The sequence below is a fragment of the Talpa occidentalis genome, unplaced genomic scaffold (genome assembly GCF_014898055.3).
Source record: "Talpa occidentalis isolate TD23 unplaced genomic scaffold, MPIMG_talOcc4v2.1 talOcc4.16, whole genome shotgun sequence".
Lineage (NCBI taxonomy): Eukaryota > Metazoa > Chordata > Mammalia > Eulipotyphla > Talpidae > Talpa > Talpa occidentalis.
The window spans coordinates 8094936-8107716 of NW_023601653.1; the positions used below are offsets into that span (position 1 = coordinate 8094936).

A 12781-nucleotide genomic window follows, 5' to 3' on the forward strand; every position below is an offset into this window, starting at 1 on the left:
GTTAAGTCAATGAAATCTGGGAGTTTATTTGTTTTAGCAGCTAGTGTTCCTCTAATCCAGTCTGCATTTTACATGTGGCCAGATATGATATAGCAAAGTTCCTGCCATCTGCCTGAAAACTCAACTCCACCTGCCAGGTGGAGCTACCTGCCTGGCAGCACCTGGCATCAGTCCCACTCAGGCTGAAGGTCTTTCATTCATTCAACACCAACATATTAATCTCCTACTATGCAGAGGTCACTGGGCTGAAGACAGGTAGCAGACCCTAACCTGTGCTGGATCCCTGTCTTCAGGTAGCTTATCTTCTAATAAGGTAAGCAGAAACAAAACAGGTAAACATTGACCGATAGTATCAGGCAAGAATATGTCATGTGCTGTTAAGAAACAAAGGAGAACAAAGGTAGAAAGTGATGGGTGGGGTTCTGTTTTAAGTAGGTTGGTCCAGAAAGCCCCTGTGTGACTGCAACATTGATGCTGAGTCTTTTATGATGGGACCAAGCAAGTAAGAGAAGAACTGGAGTGAAGGTAGCCTGGACAGAGGGAGCAGCTCAGGAAAAAGCAGAGAAGAGAAGATACTTGGCATTTTTTGAGAGTGGCAAGAGCCAGTGTGGTCAGAGCAAAGCAGGCAAAGCTGGGGGTAGGGGTTGACAGAGGTGAGGTAGAAAGACAATCAGAGTCAGATCACAAGGGTCATTTCTATTCTAAGAAACGAGCAGTCACTGATCCTCCTGTCCTCTCAGCCAGGCATTGCCCTCTGCTCCCCAAGAGCCTACGCCTTCCTCGCAGACCTGCCCCAGCCCCTGCCTCTGTGCCACCTTGGCACCTTGATCTGAGCCCCCAGGCACTGAGCAGCCAGACTGAGGGGGTGGGGGATGGCCTTTGCCCAGGATCAGCAAAGCAGAGGAAGTGGCTCTTTTTCATGGAGGTTGACTCCTCTGCAAAGAAAATAAAGTGCAAAGCCTACCAGGGGCGAAGCAGCCCCCACGAGGCCGTGAGCACTAAGTCTATATTTGAGCTGAAAAACATGCAGACAGGCGGGCGGGAGCCCAAACACAACTGCTTATGCCTTATGTGATCGCAAATGAGTAATTTTGCCTCCTGGAGTTTCAGGAAGCTCCTCTCACTCTGAAAAGGAGCCATCCCTCATTCTAGAAGGCTGAGAAGATACCTGTCAGGGCTTGGGAGACTCTGCAGATGGAAACGCTTCTAACAGTCGCCACAATTCACGTTTGCAAACAAGCTCGATCCATGTCACCCCACCCTCAAGGCTACCTTGGAGGGGTTGGCCAGCTTCACTCTGGCTGGAGAGGTAAAGTGCAGTGCCTGAGGTCACAAGGACAGGAATAGGTGATTCTTGTGCACCACATTTAAAGTCATCATTAGTTCCCTGCCTGAAATCATCCGTTCCTACTTAAAATAATATATAACCCCCTTCCCACAAGGTCGTACAATGACTTACACTGGCCATCAGCTAATGGCATCCTACTGCTTGATTTTGTCAATAAAGTTTTATGGGAACATAGTCACGCTCACTCATTTGCATATTGTCTAGGGCTGCTGATGCAACGGAGAAGTCAAATAGTTGCTCTAGAGACTGGCTTGCAAAACTGAAATTATTTACCATCTGACCCTTTACAGATCAAATTTGTTGACTGCTTTTTTTAATCAGTCCAGAGCTACCTCTTGTTAACCCTTCTGCTCTCCCTTCTCTTCCCTGTTATCCAGCACATTGATCTTCCTCCTCCCATAATTTTTACGTACTGGCTTCCATTTATCTTTCAAGTCTCAGATCAAATGCTGATTCTTTAGGGAAACCTTCCACAATCTCCCTATCAATAGGCCTCCAGCCCCATCTCAAATTCACTCCTCTGGTGGCATGATCACCTTCTAAGTTTCCTAATTTTTCTATGTCAGGGTCTCCCACTGGAAAAATAGCTCCAAGGAACATGTTTCCCGACTGTCTTGATCCTAATTAAATTCCTGATATATAGAATAGTATGACACAGAGTACATGCTTCATTGTCTAGTGTAAATGAATGAATGAATTGAAACATTACTAAATAATCACAATGTCTTAGGCTACATCAGGGTTTCTCATTCTCAGCACTACTGACATTCAGGACTAGATAATTCCTTATTGTGGGAGGCTGTTCTGTGCATTCTAGAATGTTGAGCTGTTTCCCTGACCTCTTCTCACCAGATGCTGAGAGCAAATACCACCAAATTGTAACTACCAAAAGCCTCTGACATTGCCAGATGACCTCTTTGAAAACCACTGGGCTACCTGGACTAAAGTTGCCCTTGTAACTTAAAATACAACAGCAGGCTTCTATGCAAGACCATGGTCATTCCAGATTCTTAATTAACTAATTACTGCTGTACTTTCGGGTGACCTCTGTGTGAGGGCCAGCTCCTTGATAAGTTGATGAAATTGTCCCCTTGAGGAAGCGTCAGCATTGTTTTAGAAACAAAAGCCCTAAGTTAGGAGCCTCTTTAATGTTCTCAGCAAGGAGTGATTAATAACTGAGGAGCCAGAATGCAGAAAGCTACAAGTTATTACCATGTTCAGGTCCAACATCAACGTAAGAGATGTCGCTGTGCTACAGTGAGGGTGGATGGGTGGGGGGCAGGCCGTGTGGGGCAGAAAGGCCAAGGGGATCCCTGGGGGGTTTGACCATTTACAGGGCATCAGAATTATTAATGTAAGTGTTTTGTTAAGTCTTTTTTCCATGACAAGAAGAAAAATGGATGTGAACAGAGATGGAGCAAATGCACCAACTGGCAAGGGCTGCCGGTGATCTCTGGGGTGCGCAGATGAAGGGAGGATGTGGAAAGTCATTTTGTGATCTTGTTTTCTACAAGGAAAATGCTGAGTGCAGGGAGCCTGCTATTGCTGCAATCTGGCTGCTGCTGCTGCCGCCTTTGATGGAAAGGCTGGTCAATGTGTTTTGCTCAGTTCCTGGGGATGGAGTCTATTTTAATAGCTCTGGCCCCCATGGGGCATGATTTAATGTGCCACCCAGCGGATACAGCCCTTCCTCCCCGGGAAGATAGCTGTCCTCTAGCAGATGACCCATGGGGCATCATGGAGTCAGCAAAGAGCAGGACTCAGGACAGGGCAGCCTCTCCTGACCCAGAAGCTTCATTTTCTGATGAAAGCAGGATTTGGAGGGGGGCCTTGAACAGCACCATCAGCGCCCAGGAACCTCGGGCACTGGTTATTAACTTCAACAGAAACTTGTTGAAGTTCATTTCTCCCAGCCTGACTTCCCGTGGGTCCTCTCCCCTTCTGACAGCCTCTAGGGACTCATCCTGCTTCCCATTCCTTCTCACTGCTGGCAAGACTTGGTCTATTTCTCACTCTCCATCTCGCACCAAAGATGGTTTCAAATTAGAATGCAGCTCTGCCTCCCAATTTTCATTGTGGAAAACAAGCACAGAGTGTTTTCTTCCCAGGGCATCAGGACTGGGAAATAGACGTGGGTGAATGAAAATAGCACAAGAAGGAAAATTATTGTAGTGGAATCTGTGGTTCTTATTTAAAATCCACATCCCCTTCTGACTAGACACATTTTAGAGGGCTCCAACATCCCCTCATTCATGGTCCTTGGGATTTGCATTATGGCGAGCCCCAGCCAGGCCAGAGTCAAGTTTAGGCACATGGCTTTGTCCTTCACCAGTCTTGGTATTCCATCCTTCTGTTCTTACAATGGATTTCTAGATGGACAAGGGACCCAAGTCAATCCAATCACCGTGCATCTGAGGAGCTATCCTGAAGAGTTTAGGGAAGTGTTCCTCCTGCATGGATTGAGGAGAGGGCCAGAGGAAGATGAGGAACTGCTGTGAGTCATTTTGTCACCACTGTGGGGAGCCTGCTGGGGGAACCAGCAGTGAAAAGCAGCCCCATGAGATGGGATGGCATGACTACTTCTTGAGGACCATTTGATGCAGCCACACCTGAAACTGTCTCTACTCTGAACTTACCAGTCACATAAGATACACAGCATACAAAACGTTCCTTTGCATTTTTTTCTCAAACATGTTTCATTTGGGTTTTCTATCTCTCATGACAACAGAATCTTGCATTTTAACTGGCAAAGTATTGAGACACCCACAAATTTCTCGGTGACATGGTCTTTAGTCGATACTAGTTTCCTTCATTCCCTATAATTCCTAAGCTCTTTTCTTAAGCAATGGGTGGGTAGATCCTCATCTCTAAGAGCACTCCTTTAATCCCAATGCTGGAAGCTAAAGGAATATTTACTGAGCACCTAATATGTTCAAGGCACTACGCTCAATTCTTCACCTTGGTTGATTTTCATTTAACTTGGGCTATAAGAAGAGGTGATAGTCTTGCTGCCAATTTAAAGATGTACAAACTGGGATTCAGAAAGTAAAACAAGTGCTAAAAGGATAATAAAGCTCATAATGATGAGTGAGCATTCAAATTTTACACATCTTTCCTTGGTCCTATAAATTCTTCTCCCACTGAAGCTTAAAGTTATAATTTAGGAAGAGTAGTGTACTGCTTAACCCTTTGGGATTCACAAACTATTCACCATTTCAGTACTACCAGAAGCCCAAACCCTGGGCTAAGATGTACATTGCTTACAATATGTCTCATACTCACACAATGCTATAAGACAGAGATTATTTTATAAATGAAGATACTGAGGCTCAGAAAATGTAAAATAGTTTCTCTAAGGTTCTACAGTTAGTTCAAGAAGAGATAGACTACAAAAACCAGGAAAACTCTAAGCCAGTGACCTTTCCAGTAGCCAAATTTATCCCCAAGTCTCAAGTGAGAAATTAATATCCTAGGAGCTCAGCTTTTTTCCTTCTTTCATCTTTGCTTCCCAGAGATGATGGACAGCCCTTAAATCGGGTGCCTTTGCTTTGTCTCTGTCCTTTCCACCAATCCCAGGTTTCCCTGGTCCATAAAAGAAAGCTCCCCTCAAGAAAGTTTGTCATATGACATCCACTTATATACTTCATGCAGAAAAAGTTTGACTTCTCAGTTAAAATAAGATACTTGGAGGCTGAGCCCATGACTTAAGCATCAGCACACCCGGCGGCATGGCAGGTGCATCATAAATACCAAAGAAAAAAGTGAAGAGACATTAAAATCTTACATGGCTTCAAAAAATTTAAATCCTTCATCTAGACTTTCCTCCTGAGCATGATTCATGGAGATTTCCCTGGGAATCCCACTAAAAATGTGCATACTCAGGTTAAACCCTGGTCTATTGATCCAAACAGTGTGTGAATATGTATGTGTATAATATTCCAGTATACTACATTTTCTTTATCTTCATATATAAATATATTGATATATTTCATATATTAAGTATTATTTACATATTCACATTATTTACATAGCTCAAGAAATGAGATATGTATAATGGAGAATAATGGAATATTAGTCAGCCTTAAAAAAGAAGGGAATCCTGCCATATGCAACAACAGGCTTGAACCTCTATCTAAAATAGTCCAACCTGCAAGAAGGGGATTGCAGAACAGAGTTGCCAGGGGCAGGGAGATAAGTTCACAGTCAAAGGCTGTGAGGTCTCAGTAATTCTTCGTGAATACATTCTCAAATTGCTGCTCAAAGTGGTGTCCATATTTAACACCAATGTACGGCACACTTAAAAATCTGTTAAGAGGGTAGGTCTCTTTTTAAGTGTTCTTACTATAGTAAAATAAAAATAAAACTTTTTAAAAAGAATATCTGTGGGTAAAGCATAGACTTGTGCATATAACAAGTTCCCAGTTAACAGTTGTCTTTAGCCTATTCTTCATTCTTTCATTTCCTTCATACTTCATTTCCTGGGTATGTCCTATACAAAATGTAGCATGCTAACCATTGAGAATCAATAGTAACCAAGATCCCTGCCCTTGACGGACCTGGCAGAGAAAAAAATATGCTAATAATTGCAAAAGTTATTAGTTACTTACAATTATGCCTACTTTTGTGGATTAGGTTGTGGACAGTGGAGATTTTATACACACACACACACACACACAGAATGATATATAAAACACACAGAAATGATGAATCCCCGTGGTTGATCAGATACAATGGCCATCAAAAAGGAAAAATTGCTAATGGATTGATAGAAATTCCAGGAGAGAAAGAACCAGAGGTGTGTCAGGGAATATGATAAGGTTGATTTTGGAAATGTTGCATTTCAGTGTACATCACCAAAGCTTAATTGCATGCAGCAAAAGCCACTCTTACTGTTTTAAACAGGATTGGATTTAATTCCTGGAATTAGATGTTCCCTCTGTTATCTCTTTTCATCCATCAAACAACTCCAAACTGGCTTGTAACAAGAGCCATTTACTTAGTTCATGTTTCTTTGTGTTGTCAATGTGGAATGGACCGAGCTTGGTGGTTCTTCTGGTCTTGGCTGGTATCTCTCTGGTCTGATATCTGATGTAAATATCTAAGCATCTCTGTATCTGGGTACTGACTGGCTGCTGTTTGAGCATGAAGGGGGCCACTGGGCCATATATTTATCATTATTTATCAGGCTAGCTTGAGCTTCTCACTCTCTGCTGGGAGAGTTGCAAAACAGAAAGTATATCCAAGACCTCTTAAGGTAGAGAAATAAAGAACATAATGTCACTTTGCCTCATTCTGTTGGTTAAAGCAAAGTACATGGCCAGCCCAAATTCTAGGAGTGGGAAAAATAGTCCACCTCTTAATGGCATGAGCTGCAAAGTTTCATTGCAGAGAGGCAAGGGCATCTGGAGAGGCAAGACATGCTGCCATTTTGTGAACAATCTACCACAGATACTTACAAGGTCATTAAAAGGTTTAGCAGTACCTGCTTCATGCTCATCCTCTAAGAATGAGTCTGAGGATTTGCTCACCGGGGGAGCTGATACCTCTGCAACAACCAGGAAGGCCATATTGGACCACTGATCTCAAGAACAACAGACCACTAGCACTGTGATCCAGCCATCAAGAAGGCACTCTTCTGTCACCCTAACAGCAGCTGCCTTCTCTTCTTTCTACATCTAGAAAGGCAATGACTGCAGCCCAGCACGCTGCTGAGGGAGAATCTGACATTCCAGCAACTGAAGCAGGACAGTGCATCCACCTTCCAAATCTCATGCAAGAGCATATAACTGGTGGAACCTGCAAGGGATTCTGGGAATAAAACTGCTAGCTTCTCTGCCTCTGTAGTACAGGGAGGTACTCAGAAAGGAGTTTGGAATGAATTCTAGGTGCCAATATAACACAGATATCTGAAGGTGATTGTGAAAAAGCCAAGGAGAAATGATAAGGAAGGAACTAGATGGATGCAACTGTGACTCAGGTAGGGGGCTGAGCTGATTGGAGATGTGAAGAAAGATCTGAGTGTAGTCCAGGAATTCATGCTGTCTGCCAAGACGATAGATCCTAACCATCTGAGGGATACAATTAACATCCTATTCCCACTGTCTCCGTGATTCCTGTTTCAAGAGAATGATAGAAACAGTCTTAAATCACACAGAGGAGACCAGAGACTAACCTGGTTCCTCTGTAGCCCTGTGAATTGGGCCATTCCCTTCCTCCAATTGTCTTGTTGTTTTTCCCAATGCAGCAAGAGGAGTAGGCTTTGTCTACATGGGTGAATCTCAAAAGTCTCTTTCAGTAGCAGAATCTATAAGAGTTCCTTGCTCCCTTGCACAGGTCTGATTCATCCTCTCCTCCAGAGTCTCTTTGTTGAATGTACACTCCCCAGCAGGTAGAAAGGTTTATTCTCTTGACACTTGGCAATTACAGCAAGGAAGGGACTCTGGATGCCTGCCAGGCTGCTCTGTCCCCCACTCCTGCTGAGCAGCAGCTGTGCCCCCAGGAATGAGCTCCCTCATTTCTCTTTCCCATTTCGCCCCTTCCTCCTCTACCCACCAGCCCCCGCCCAGCGTGAGGACTGGGTCTCCATCAGGGGCCAACTGCAGGATATAATCCAGTCATCATGTAAAGGGAGTTTAATAGCTGGGATCTCAGTAAACCTCTAAATCCATCTATTACAGACTCAGTGCTTACTCAGAGACCAGCTAGATGATTGGTAAAAATGTTTGAGGACCACAGAACTTTGCCCTGTGGGGTTATTTAATAGAACTGAAGGATCAACTGAGAGTTTGCTAAATGGAAGAAGGAAATCTAGAAATTCAGTATTTCCATCTCTTTATCAAATCAAAATGTGAGAAAAAATCAGCCACAGTAGTGCTCTAGACACAAAATTGAAGGAAAATAAAACCCATCTATATTGTTGGAGCTCACACACACTGCACGTAGCATAAAAGTTGGCATTTCAATGTTTTTGTGTCCTTATTAGCGGTCTCAAGCTGCTTCTTACACCAGGCACTGTCATAGGGGACATCTTTCCCATCTCCTGGCCCAAATCTTAGTCCTGAAAATATTGTCTCCCTGTTTCCATTAATCATTCCCCACTAAGCCAACGTCCAATTAGAAAAGACCTTGAAATACTAACCATGATTTTTTTTTCTATTTTTCACATTTTGATGACTGCCCCATTGTACTCCTTTATGTTACACATGAGACCTTTCATGATCTGACCTCTAGTCCTCATGATTTTCTTAGAAAGAGCAAATCCTCAGTGTCTTCAATTCTTTTGCACAAACCTCTCCCCTCTTTAAAGTAGTTCTCCACCCACCATCCCAGTCACGTATACAGCATCCTCCAGCTCTGTCTTGGAACTTTATCCAAGCACTCCTGCTTCCAAAGAGCCATTTTTTACCCCAGGGGAATAGGCTCCAAACCAACAACTGGGCTTCCTCATCCTCTCCCCCCATCAGGAGCACATCGGGCAAGATGTTGCCTTATTCGTCGATGCCTTATTCGTCGATGCCTTCTGTGTCTGGCACAGAAGAGGCACAGACCATAGGTTACATTTTTAAAGGAAAAGAAATAAACCAAGAATTGAATAATCAGTGGCCACTGGAATGGTCTATGAAGTCTTACTGAGGACCTTAGTAGTAGACGCCAGTATAAACGAGTGCAATATTACAAGACCAAGACTTCAGATTCAACAGAAATGGCCCAAATAACATCCTATGTCTTGGTAGAATGAGAAATGTCAGGTCTGGAGATCATAATTTCAGCATTATATATAAATACTTGGTTTATAAAGTCTTGGTATGGATGCGATCACTCAAGAAAAGAGCACACACAAGAAAAGAACAAAGAACTCTGGATAGGACCCAGGAACATGCTGGTAGTTTGAGATCAGACAAAAGATAGCGAGTCAGCAGAGGAGAATGACAAAGCATGTGAGGCAGCAACAAAAGGGGGACCCAAGGGTGTCCTGAAGCTAATAGAAGCCCAGCCTATGGACAGATAAGGAAAGTAAAATATAAATCAATCACTGCCTCTGGAAGGACATTCGATCAGTGACATCATCACCAGAGAGAAAGAGAAGCACTTACGGAGGAAATGATATTGGGTAAGTAACTCTATGATGATCAATAATCACATCAGGCGGAAGAATGATTTGGTTCAAATAGTAATTACAAGCAAAAGTCACAGATCATGACTGGAATTAATTTTGAGAGCTTTATCTGCAAAACACTAGTCCTAAGAAAAGTAGAGATAACAGGACAGAAATATTGTAAGGGACTCCATTCTATTCTTTGGGTGGCATCTACCAATAAAAAGAAAAGATTTTGAAGTTTAACTTGCTTCATTTGTAGTTGTCTTGCAATGTTTTTAACTGCAGCTAATCAGCTGTAGTTTCAAAGCGAAATAAGGTGTTTTTGCTAAGGAGGCAGAATAGTCCCAGAAAAAAGAACGGATTGATTCAGATTTCTTTAGATGCAGACATTCTTGACCTGAACCTCTAAGAACTGTAGTCTTCAGGGGTCTGTGAAGTTGGATGGCCAAAAAAATTTCCTCTTTATTTTCATTAAACTCAGATGTTTAGCATTTCTTTCAGCACCTTTGATTCTGTGACCAAGAGAATCAAGACATTTTTATATCATATTGTAGATATTGCAGACATCTTGAAATACAGTTGACAGTCATGTATTACTTTGAAGGAGACCTGCCTCTAGATCTTATTCTTTAATGTTTTGATAAAGAAGTAGGTATATTATGATATCACAATTTTTGTTTGTTTTATCAAAATTTTGATAACCAAATTTAAATATAATTCTTTGATGTTCTTTGTATTTTATTTTATGCATTTAAAAGAACTACTCCCAGGAGGAGTCCTTAGGCATCCCCAGGCTGCAAAAGGAATTTATGATACAAAGCAGATGAAACAATGGTGTCTACAGGGAAGTCTGGCTCTTGGGGAAGAGAATTTCTTCAGGAAAAATGGAAAAGATGGAAGATTCCAGAAGCAAATCTCATCCAGAGGAGAAAATACTCAAGAAAAAAGACAAGAGAAAAAAGAGAGAAAGAAACAAAGAGGCAAATTGCTCCTCAGATAATCAAGAAAATATCAGCTAAGAGAATTCAAAATATTGCAATTCTTAGTACTAAAAAGCAAAAGAAGCAAGAATCCAGTTTCAGACTAATCTGAGACAAAAAAAGCCCAAAGCAGTAAGTTCATAATGAAGGGTAATAGAGATTAGAATGCAGGTGAACGAATATTGCATTAATTCTTTCTAATATAGGGATGCAGATTTAGCAAATAAAAACATTGGATGACCAGTTAAGTTTGAATTTCTGATGAACAAAGAATAATTTTTTAATGTATATATGTCCCAAATATTGTAAAAGACATAGTTTGACTAAAAAATTAGCAAATAATAATTTTTAACATAAGTATTTCCCAAATATTGCACAGGACATACTTATACCAAAAGAAAAAATACATCCTCTACTTATCTGAAATCCAAATACATCTTGTCCTATACTTTGCCTGGCAATCTTACTGATAAGTCACACCTCCCAGAAGTCAGGCATGCCCCTCCCCCATACCAGCTCTGGTCATGTGACTTGTGGTGGCCAATGAGATGTGAGCATTTTCTTTTAATATTTATATATTTATTTATACAAGCACTGGGTACAGTCAGAAGCGCAGGAGGGTGAGAGAATTTACCAGAGTCAGAGCGGGGAGCAGAACAGGCAGACTGACAAAGTACACTGCTGAGGGGAGCAGCGGGCGGCAGGAGAGGTCTGCACGCCATGTGGGACCCTCACTCGGTGGCCGGGGATCGAACCGGTGCTGCAGAGGCTGTGGTCAGCTTCGCAACCCAGCACTCAACCGCTGCGCCACCAGGGAGGCCTGATGTCAGCAAATTTAACACACAGAGACTTCGTAAATGCCTATGCCATGAGGCTTATCCCCTTGGAATGCTGCTGCCACCAAGTGAGGGAGCTTGGTTTAACTTCTTTGAGAATGAATGACACCATGGAGAGAGAAGCCCAGTTGATGCAACTGACCTAGCCTAGGCTGACCCTCCATCTGAAAGCAGCCTCATGTGGGACCCGGGTGAGGCCAGCAGAAACGGTCAGATTGCCAACGCACAGAATTGTGAGAAAAAGCAATTTGTTGATTAGGTGTGGTTTGTTGGGGAACAATAACAATTGAATACATCTTATTCAAATTCAACTAATGAGGATTTCTGACAGCCACCAAAATAGGTAGATGGGTTATAAGCCCCAAAGTGCTAAGATCCACCTACATTAGAATCAGGTAGATCATTTTCTAAAAATCCACATACATGGACAAGTCCCATTGAATAAGAATCTTTCGAAAGTAGGACCAAGTAATTTGCATTTTTAACAAAGTTCAAACTGCCTCATTAGAGATGGAAGATAATTAAACTAAAGAGACACAAAGACCTATAGACAGTGTTCTGCCCTCAGGCTGTGGAACCCAGGAGAGCTATGTAGGTGCACAGCCACACAGAGGGCACACGGCACTGTAAATACAAGGCAGAAGGAAATGGCTTCAGCGAAAGGAAAATCTTATGAGCCACAAAGAAAGGGAAAAAAAAAAAAAACTCTGAGGGAGAGGAGCAAGAAAACTTAGCAGAAAAGGAGGCTTTAGAACCAGACCCTGTGGAGGATTGGTCAGCCCAGGGTGAAGGAGAAATTCTAGACCAAGGATTCAGGTTCCAGGTTTTCGGTCCCAATTAATAATAGCCACCACTTTTTGAGCAACTACTACTTGTAAGAGAGTGTGCTAGGCTCTTTACTTGTAGTCTTTTTGACTCTTTGCAACAACTCTGCAATGTAAGTATGATGACCCCAATTTGAAATGAGAACACAGGGTAAGAGAAATGGCACTTAACCAAGGGCACAGAGCTAGGAGTTGGCAGAGTGGGGATTAATACCTGCCTCCCCAACTTTGTGAGGTGGGTAACTTTCATTGTGTCATCCCCACTGTCAAGGAGACAGCTCACCCTCGGGACCTCCATTTTCTTTTCCATGAGACAGGATGGGATGAACAAGATGATTTCTGAGGTGCTACTCTTGGAACCTCATCAACTCTAGATAATGATTGTACTGGTTGGGTGAACCTCAGCCCTTGGGGACTTGCTGCTTTGCAATCTTTGATCAGCTTGGACTGCTATCACAAAATATCATAAACTAATAGCTTATAAATAACAAAAATTTCTCTCTCACAGTTTAAGCTTGGAAGCCCAAGATCAGGGTGTCAACATGGTCAGGTTCCAGTGAGATTCCTCTTCTGGGGTCCAGACTGCCAACTTCTTGTATCTGCACATGGTAGAGAGAAGAGAGAAGAAATAAGCTCTTTCATGATTCTCCAAAAGGCACTAATCCCATTCAGGAGAGTTCTACTCTCAGGTCTCA

The 12781-nt window shown here is 42.5% G+C and overlaps 1 long non-coding RNA gene across 6 annotated transcripts in view; it reads right to left on the minus strand.

The window, feature by feature from the left end:
- The window catches only part of LOC119247316 (uncharacterized), a 44315-nt gene that overhangs the window by 7902 nt on the left and 23632 nt on the right, over positions 1 to 12781 (minus strand). For all 6 annotated transcript variants that reach the window (XR_008552135.1, XR_008552137.1, XR_008552136.1 and 3 more), the window contains one exon: positions 12593 to 12685. This is a non-coding gene — a long non-coding RNA (uncharacterized LOC119247316). The remainder of the gene's footprint in view (positions 1 to 12592; positions 12686 to 12781) is intronic.